The sequence below is a fragment of the Canis lupus genome, chromosome 27 (assembly GCF_003254725.2).
Source record: "Canis lupus dingo isolate Sandy chromosome 27, ASM325472v2, whole genome shotgun sequence".
In the NCBI taxonomy this organism is placed as follows: domain Eukaryota; kingdom Metazoa; phylum Chordata; class Mammalia; order Carnivora; family Canidae; genus Canis; species Canis lupus.
In genome coordinates, this window is record NC_064269.1 from 34,976,423 (window position 1) to 34,985,851 (window position 9,429).

Consider the following 9,429-nt stretch of genomic DNA (forward strand, 5'->3'; position numbering starts at 1 on the left):
TAATCAAGATTGAGAATTCAGTAGACATATTTAACAACCAATCAGACATAATGGAAGAGACAGATCTAGTGAACTGGAAGATAACTACCTAGAATGAAACATTAAAAGATTAAGAGATGGAAAATATAGGCTAGAGGGTGAGAAACCTGAAGGTAGTTACATAGTCTGTGTCTTTTCTAAATTCTCTTTGCAAAGTTCATAGTTCCCTTGGAGTCCATCTCTTTATAGAAGTATCAAATAATATTCAGCTAGAAGCAGTCATTTGATGCCTTCAATGTTTTGCCTCATAGTGTCTTTACTCAGATAAAAAAGTTAATTTCATTCATTTTCTGTCTTCCAAGTTATCTTGAAAACAATTGCAAATATTTTATTCTATTTATTTATTTATTTATTTATTTATTTATTTATTTATTTATTTATTTTTCAATTGAAAATATTTTAAAAGTGCCTAACATGCCACCATTTTTATAGCCTCTGTCAGTTTCCTCAAAAATCAGTGCCACATATTTAAGCTTCTGTTGCCACTATAGCCCACTGCTAATGCCAATTTTTGTGCCAGCCAGCTTTTATTGTGTAAGAAACACAAAACTCAGTGATAGATAATGATAAATGTTTATTTCTTACATATCTCTGGAGGCCAGTGATCTATGTTGGACTTGCATAGATATATCTACTCTTTTCAGATTTCCAGCTATGTGTATGGGGGCCAACTGGAAGCTAATTGACCAAAGCTGGGCCTGATGGAACAATGTGGCTCCTCATACCTCTCATTCTTCACCCTGGACCAGTTTACTAACTAGACATAACCTTGTGCTGATAGTAGAAGTGAAGGGTAAACAAGGCCTGTTATGCAGGCCCCAGTGATATAAGTCCAGCAATGAAAGACTGCAAAAATCTATGTCAGCATCTAATTAGCCAAAGCAAATGACATGGCTGAGTCAGAGTCCAAGAATAGAACAGATCATCCCTTTAATGGTGAGAAGGTATGGCAATGCTGTAGGCTGAAGAATTGGGACCAACTTAAGCAATCTACCACAGCATCCCATATATCATAAAAGCAATTCTAAGCCACAATTTATGTCCTTGCATATATTTCAGTTTCAGTTTTCTGCTCCTATTTGGAATTCTTCATCTATAGTAAGATCTTAAAGATTACAGAGAGCTCAATTTGGATTTATATTTCAGAGATGATTACCACTGTTACTGTTTCTGAAATTCTGTTTTTTTTTTCCTATAAGTCCTCACATCTGTCCTATGTGTAAACTTCTCACAATTTTCTGCTTAGATAAGTCCATTCTGTTAATTCCTTAATGGGTTGCACTCGTTTTTTCACTGGAGTCTTACTGATCAATTTGCTTTGTCTTTATTGAAAATACTGGGCAGGCAGTATTTTATGTGCACCTTTTTGTTCATATTTTACCCTCTCCTAGCATTACTTCTCTGAATTTTACCTTCTGAAGACTCTCATTATAATAAAATTAATGATATAAATGTTTAATTTTTGGATAAAAGCACCTATCATTTAAATTTGATTCATTTTCTTGTCAGTGAATAGGTAATATAATCCAAAGGTACATTCCATCATCAAACGTCCCCTCTAAGTGTGAACTTATTCCATGGTTATCTTGCCTGGTTATCTCTTTCTCACCTTCCATACACTTTCTTTTAATGTCCTAATTTCACAGATTTCTTTGCATATTGATACCTAATACATGCCATTCTTAAGTTCTGAGCCACAGTAAGATACATCTTGAAATTCAATAATTAATTCTAGAAATGTCTCCATGTTCTATCAATGCTTTGTGTGATCATCTTAGCAATAAGAACTCAGAATTTGTAAATCAGAGCCAGGATTGAGATTCAAGTTATCTTTTATTAAGGCTACTGTATAGGTCCAGAACTGTCTTAGTTCCAAAATCCTTGTGCTTTTCATTACACAGCATTAACTCTACATTTGAGTAAAAGCAAGTATTAGGAACTAAACAGGGATTAAAGTTACCTGTTTTATTTCATAACTTAACAATTGATGTTAAAATGGAACTGTAGGGTGTGGATTTTCTTAGAGTAGTCAGAAATATTTAAGTTTTAAGTCAGAGAAAAGTAACCCAAACAGACCTTTATGCAACTGAAAATGCCAGGAATAGGGCAGCTTTCTGTATGGTTAAATTTAGATGAATTTAAATTCATCTAAATTAGCTGTGACCAAGCCCAGAGATAAGTCTTGAAAATTAACATAGCCATTCTCAATCTCTGTAGCAACAATAATATGACTTCTGTCACATGCTGGCCTCCTACTATGAACCCAGTATTCTTTGCATGTAGGTAGACTTACTGTCAATGATATTAATCTTATTATATTTAATGACCTTCCCTTCTGTTGTAGGTAAAATAATGGCCCCTCAATAATGTCCATGTTCTAATCCCTAGAACCCATGATCATAATATGTTGCAAGGTAAGAGGGATGGAATTAATGTCATTAATCAGTTGACCTTGAAATGTGGATATTGTCTTGAATTATCTGGGTGGGCCCATTGTAATCCTAAGGGTCCTTTTAAGTGGAAGAGAGAGCCCAGAGAGTCAGAGTAAGAGAAAGAAGTGGGAAGGTGGAGGCAGAGATTCAAGTACTGTGATTGCTGGGTTGGAAGAAAAGGGGCCTTGAGCTAAGGAATGTATTCAGGCTGGAGTGCTGTAAAAGGCAAAGAATGCAATCTTCCCTTTAAGCTTCCAGAGGAAAAAAATGCATTCTTGCCTACCCATTGATTATATTCCACTTTGGTTTTAAACCAGTGGAATCCATTTCTGGCTTCTGCCCTCCAGAATTGTATAACAAACTTGTGATGTTCAGGCTACTATGTTTGTGATTATTATCACAGCCGTAGGAGAAGAATATACCTCCTTATGCAAAGCACACTGAATTTTTCACCATAGATAACTTGTGATACCTATGTGTTTGGATAACAATATTCATGGATTATCCAAACCCTTGATTTCTGGCTTCTTTGTATAAACTTTCTGAAAAAGACTGGGTTTATGTTTCTGAGTATGTTCAGAATATGTTTCTGTCCATGCACTGTAGTTAATTGGTAGATCAATTTCAATCAGGTTGAGCATATTTACCATGTCCAAAATTATCTTTATTTCTATATATTTAACTGACAGTATGACTGGCACATGAACCTAATTTACTGTTGTGAGATTTATCTGGAAGATTTGATTATATTCTTCAATTTCAAACACCCTATTCTACAATGTCCAATTTCAATCATATTACTTGTGGCCCCACTACCACATTAACATTCAGTCAGCCCCAAGAAATTCAGCACCTGGTAACTCAAAGTGATTTCTAAGGTAATTGTACAAGGAACTGGATAAGGCTGAGGGTAGGTAACCAGCTAGGAGGATTACAAGAGAACGTATGACAGAAACAGGGTCTGTTAAAAAAGAAAACCAGGGATCCCTGGGTGGCACAGCGGTTTAGCGCCTGCCTTTGGCCCAGGGCGCGATCCTGGAGACCTGGGATCGAATCCCACGTCGGGCTCCCGGTACATGGAGCCTGCTTCTCCCTCTGCCTATGTCTCTGCCTCTCTCTCTCTCTCTCTCTCTCTCTCTCTCGGACTATCATAAATAAATAAAAATTAAAAAAAAATAAAAAAGAAAACCATAGGCCCAAATGGTGTCACTTGAGTTCCCAAGCTTGGGCTTAATACCTAATCCAATTGCACATTCAACCTCCCTCCAGAAATGTATTCTTAACTAGTCAGTCAGCAATTTTTCCATCAGCACCGATGAGTCTGTGTCCTGGGTCCAGTCCATCCCTAAAGAAAGCATAATATTTTGGTTTTCTCCACCCCGCCCTGCCCCACAGAAAGCAGCCTCACCTGGAACAGTTTTTTTTTTTTTTTTTTTTTTGCTAATAACTTTCCTGCCCCCCACGCCTCTTCTATAAAAACCTTCTATTTAGTACGATTCCTTGGAGACCCCTGTAATTGCTAGATTGGATGCTGCCCCATTCATGAAGTCATTTAACAAAGCTAATTAGATCTTCAAGCTAGGCTAAATTTTGTTTTTTGCTTTTTTAAGGATTTTATTTTTTTATTCACGAGAGACAGAGAGGCAGAAACACAGGCAGAGGGAGAAGCAGGCTCCTTGCAGGGAACTCAATGTGGGACTCCATCCCTGGACCCCAGGATCATGCCCTGGGCCAAAGGCAGGCAGTCAACCACTGAGCCACCCAGGCGTCCCTGAATTTTGTTTTTTGCCAGATTTGGTGGCAGCAACAGGATCTGAAGCAATCTTCTGACAGCATTTGGGGACCAAAACCAGGCAGGGTACCTGTGAACCCTTTGAGTTCACTGTTTTTCTCACCATTGCTCAGGGCTTTGGGTAAGTTCCTCTTGGTCTCAGAGGCTCTTTTTTTTTTTGCATCTGAGCCCCCAGTCTAACTGACTTCCCTTTATAGGACAGGTCAGCTGGCACCAGCAGACAGTCAAGCCCAGAGCCAATTGAGCTGGCATATTTTCCCAGGGCCCAGTTACGCTAGCATATTAGCTCAGAGCTCAACTCAGCTGGCAGAAATGTCTGCTCGGAGTCAAGCCTGTAGCCTTTCAGATTACAGTTCTCTGTAGAAAACCTCAGCAAATTTCCGTTGGTGGTAGTGTGCCCAGGGCCTTGTGGCCAGGATGCAGTATTGCCACTGACACATTAAGGTGCACCTTTGCTCATTTTGTTTTGTGTAGATAAAGTCTATTGCTAGTGAGGATCTTAGAGGCCAAAAACTGCAAAAATTGATGGACACAGTTCAAGCATTTAAAGATTGTTAGCTTGCCACCTCAAGAAGATTCTTAGGATAGGATAAGTTAGTCACAGAACCGGTTAGTTGACATTAGGTCACCTGCCAACCTCGAGAAAACTTCTCGAGGTTGCAGTGAGGTACACTGTAAAACACCTGCAATCCCCAACCCGACAGCACAACTCTTTTAGTTTTTTGTTTGGCTTCAGGAAACCCAAAGTCTCAGCTGATGGGATCCTTAAATTCTAAAGAGTGAAGGCATGCCACCCTCTGGCATACCATCTTATTTTATGTCTAGGAACTACAAGTTCCAAGAAGTTGCAGATATGTAGAAAGATGGGAAGTTTTTACTAAAAATAACGTAGAGTTACAGTGGTCAATATGAGGAACACTCCAATTAGATGAGATTGTCCATTGAAGAGATGCATTTGAAAGGAAGGCTTCCCAAATGAGGCAAATAGAAAGGGATGTCTGTTTTAATAGATGTGCAAAAGCTTCTTCCAAAGGGCTTCAAGGTTCTAAAATAGCCTTGTTGAAAGGCTTATTACAGAAGGCTAATAAATTAAAAACACAAGAGGTACCTAAGACCAAAGAGGACAGGACAGGACTGACAAGACTCCTGATACACCCCTCCATCCTTCTTTCCCTGAGGTCATCCTGGTCTATTAATTCTCTCTGAATTGCCTTTCCACTCTGAAGAGACACTTAAGTAGTTACCTTTAAAAATAAATAAAACCACCTCAGGTGGCAGGCGATCCTCCTCAGCTATTTTTCACTTCTTGGTCAAAGGCTAAATATAAACTAAGGGCCATAGGTAAAAGAATTTCCTAAACCAAGGAGGATCCCCAAAGGTTTTTAAAAAGAGTTTTAAATCCTTATTAGAGCCTATGACCCCAGGCTGCCAGATTTTGATCAGCTTGTGCACATGTTGGTAAAACATGGTGAAGCCCCAAAATGGATGCGGGAAGCAGAGTGGCATAATTCCGAGGATGATATTTGAGATATTGAAGTGGGACAGCTAGATTCTTGTCTCACAGAGTCCAAGAATGAATCTCAAGGATGAAAGAGAATGAGTAAAGTGATAGAGTTTTATTAAGTGAGGATACAGAGAAAGCTCACAGGAGTGAGAGGGGTCCAGACAAGGGTTGCCACTGAAAGTTTATAGGGTTGGTCTTTTACTGAAAGCCAACCAGGGAACCTAAACCCTTTTTTTAAAAAGATTTTTAAAAAAAAATTTACTTATGGAGACAGAGAGAGAGAGAGAGAGAGAGAGAGAGAGAGAGAGGCAGAGACACAGGCAGAGGAAGAAGCAGGCTCCATGCAGGGAGCCTGATGTGGAACTCCATCCTGGGTCTCCAGGATCAGGCCCTGGGCCAAAGGCGGCGCTAAACTGCGGAGCCACCAGGGCTTCCAGGCTGCCCAAACCTAAATCCTTTTAGCATCTCTATTGACATCGCTGTTAAGGACTAGCGATAATGTCTTTAATGGCTTACTTCCTTTTGAGGGTCTGGTAATTCAAGTAACTTATAACAAGACCCCCACCTCTGACATCTGGGACAGGATGGTGTGGCTTATTTATCTCTGGTTTCCTTTTATCTCCACATTTTTAGGATTTTTGTGAGCCTGATTCTGTGACTCCCTATCTCTCCCTTCCAAACCCTGCCTGTCCTTTCCTCAATATCATGTCTCCACATGGTTCTCTTATAAATTGGAAAAAGCTCCCAGAATAGCCGCTAATCTTTTAAAAGCCAAGAGTTTTCCCTCCCCACACTGATTAGTCTGTTATTCAAACATGCAAACAAAAGAAAGGTGAACCTGTGGCCAACTTTACAGCCCATCTGGAGTTGGGTGGAGGCTCTTCCTTCAGCATTCTGGATTCCATACAATAAATGAGGTCACCTAACTTGTTCTTGTTGCTCTATTTGTAAATGGATTGTCTCCAGAGATCAATGAGCTCATAAAAAGACAAACAGGATAGGAGGTCAGCAACCCAACTGAACTCACGGCTACAGCTGAGTTTGTTTGTTTGTTTTTAAGATTTTATTTATTTATTCATGAGAGATGCACAGAGAGAAGCAGAGACATAGGCAGAGAGAGAAGCAGGCTCCCCAGATCCGGGATCGCTCCCTGAGCTAAAGGCAGATGCTCAATCACTGAGCTACCCAGGCGTCCCTACAGCTGAGTATTTTGAAAGGAACTTCAAGTAAAATCTGCCAAATTGTTGGCTTTATACCAACCACAGCTCCAAAGCCAGGGACCTAATATAACGCGTGGACCCGGCACATCCCATCCTTTTAGGGCTCTACCATCAAAATGGTAGCCTAAAGATCAATGTTTGATTTGTCATCAACTGGGGCCCTGGGAAAAAAAATTGTCTTCAAAGGTCCTATGCCAATTCTTCAGCTCCACTGCCCCCAAGAGAGGGCTCTTATATGGGCCCCTCCTAGGATTGATAGGACTTGGAGGGATTCTCTGGTAAGCTGTTACCAGTGATTCCCTTAAACAACTAAGGGGAAACTGAAATTAAAATTAATGGAAAACCTTGCCAAATTTTAGTAGCTATTGGATCTAGGCTTTCTATTTTAAACCCCATTCTTTTTTTTTTTAATTTTTATTTATTTATGATAGTCACAGAGAGAGAGAGAGAGAGAGGCAGAGACACAGGCAGAGGGAGAAGCAGGCTCCATGCACCGGGAGCCCGATGTGGGATTCGATCCCTGGTCTCCAGGATCGCGCCCTGGGCCAAAGGCAGGCGCTAAACCGCTGCGCCACCCAGGGATCCCAAACCCCATTCTTATAGGGCAACAAATTTCTCTGAGTAAAAAGGTTTCCATAGGGGGTTATCTAATAAAATTCACAGACAGTTTCCATCTAAACCAGTACAAATGACTCTGGGGCTTTTTACTGAAAAGCATTCCTCTTTTGCTATGCGATCCAGCTCCAGTTAATTTATTAGGTAGAGATCTCTTTCTAAATTAAAAGGGCTAATATACTTTGCCTCTAATGGAGACTTTACCTTAGAATTTCCTGATCAACCTGAATCTGATCTTTTATGTTCTTTACAATCTGTTCTTGATATAGAAGAGGAAGACTACTACTAAGTTCCCCTATATAACTGGGTGCCAAACAACAAAACGAAACCCCCCCCCAAACCTGTAGGCTTTCTAACACTGACATTGGGAGAATAAAAAGTGCAGAGACTATAAAAATTCACGTAGATGTGACTAAAACTCTTCCTAAATTGCCTCACTATCCATTAAAGCCTGAGGCCATGCAAGGCCTGATAACAATGACAAAAGGCCTAATTGCCCAGGGTTCCTGCACATGCAGAAACCTCCTGGACAGGAATGGTGATTTGTCCAGGACTTGATGGCTATTAACAAGGCTGTTTTACTCAGTTACCAACCAGTTTCAAACCCCAAGGCCCTTTTGTTACAAGTTGCGCAAGACTCAAATGATTCACTACTGTAGACCTTGGTTCAGGTTTTTTTTTTTTTTTTTTTTTTTTTTTTTAGCATCCCTGGAGACCCCAACAGCCCATGTCTGTTTGCCTTTACTTGGAGCAATCAACAATATACCTGGACCATCCTGCCTCAAGGGTTCACTGAGGCCCCTTCTTATTTCTCCCAAGTATACCATAAGGGTTTAAGTACCCTCCCATATTCTGGAAAATCTACCCTTTTACAATATGCAGCCGATCTCTTGCTGTGCTCAATTAAAGGAGCATCCATAAAGGATTCCATTTTTTCCCCCTACAACAGCTAGCTGAAAAGGCACATGAAATATCCAAAGCAAAATTACAATTTTCTCTAGCTACTGTTCATAACCTGGGTCATGATCTAAGCCCCAGCTGAAGAAATTCAGCTGTCTCCAAAAAGGATTAAGATAAAGAATCTCCCAGGCCCATATCTAAGGTATAGCTTCAAGGATTTTTAGGCTTTCCTGGCTATTGCAGACTGTGGATTCCTAACTTTCTCTACTGGCTCTCCCTACTCTATGAACTTACTAAAATTTTAGTTGCTGAGCCCTGTCCATAGGAAGACAAATATGAATAGGTTTTATGAAGCTAAAAACAAGCACTGCAAGAATCACCTGCCTTGGGGTTATTTAAAGCCTTTTACTTGATTTATACATGAAAGTATAATCAAGCTTTGGGAATGCTCATGCAAAAATATGGCACTAAATGTACCTATTATATGGCTATTGCCTCCCTCTTACAGCATACAACCCGATTCAATTGCCCAGGCACGTCCAGACCGTCTTAAGGCTATAGCTGCAGCCACAAAGTTAGTAAAAGCCTCAGCAGATTTATCCTGAGGAAAGAAATGACCTTTATTTACAGCCCCCCTCCTCCCCACTCTACACACACACACACACACACACACACACTGTTCAAAGTCTTCTTAACTCTGAATAGACTCAACATTCCTCTGCAAGCAAACTAACCTCCTAGGAGATCCTTCTGCTTTCACTACCTAATCTCCAATTTAAACATAACATTCTTAATCCTACTATGTCACTACCCCTGCCTGATGAAGGCAAACCCCATGACCCTAAGTAATATGTTACATCTGGTGACACTAGGTCCTGATTTTTGAGATACTTTGACTAATCTTGATCTAATTTTGTTTGTTGACAG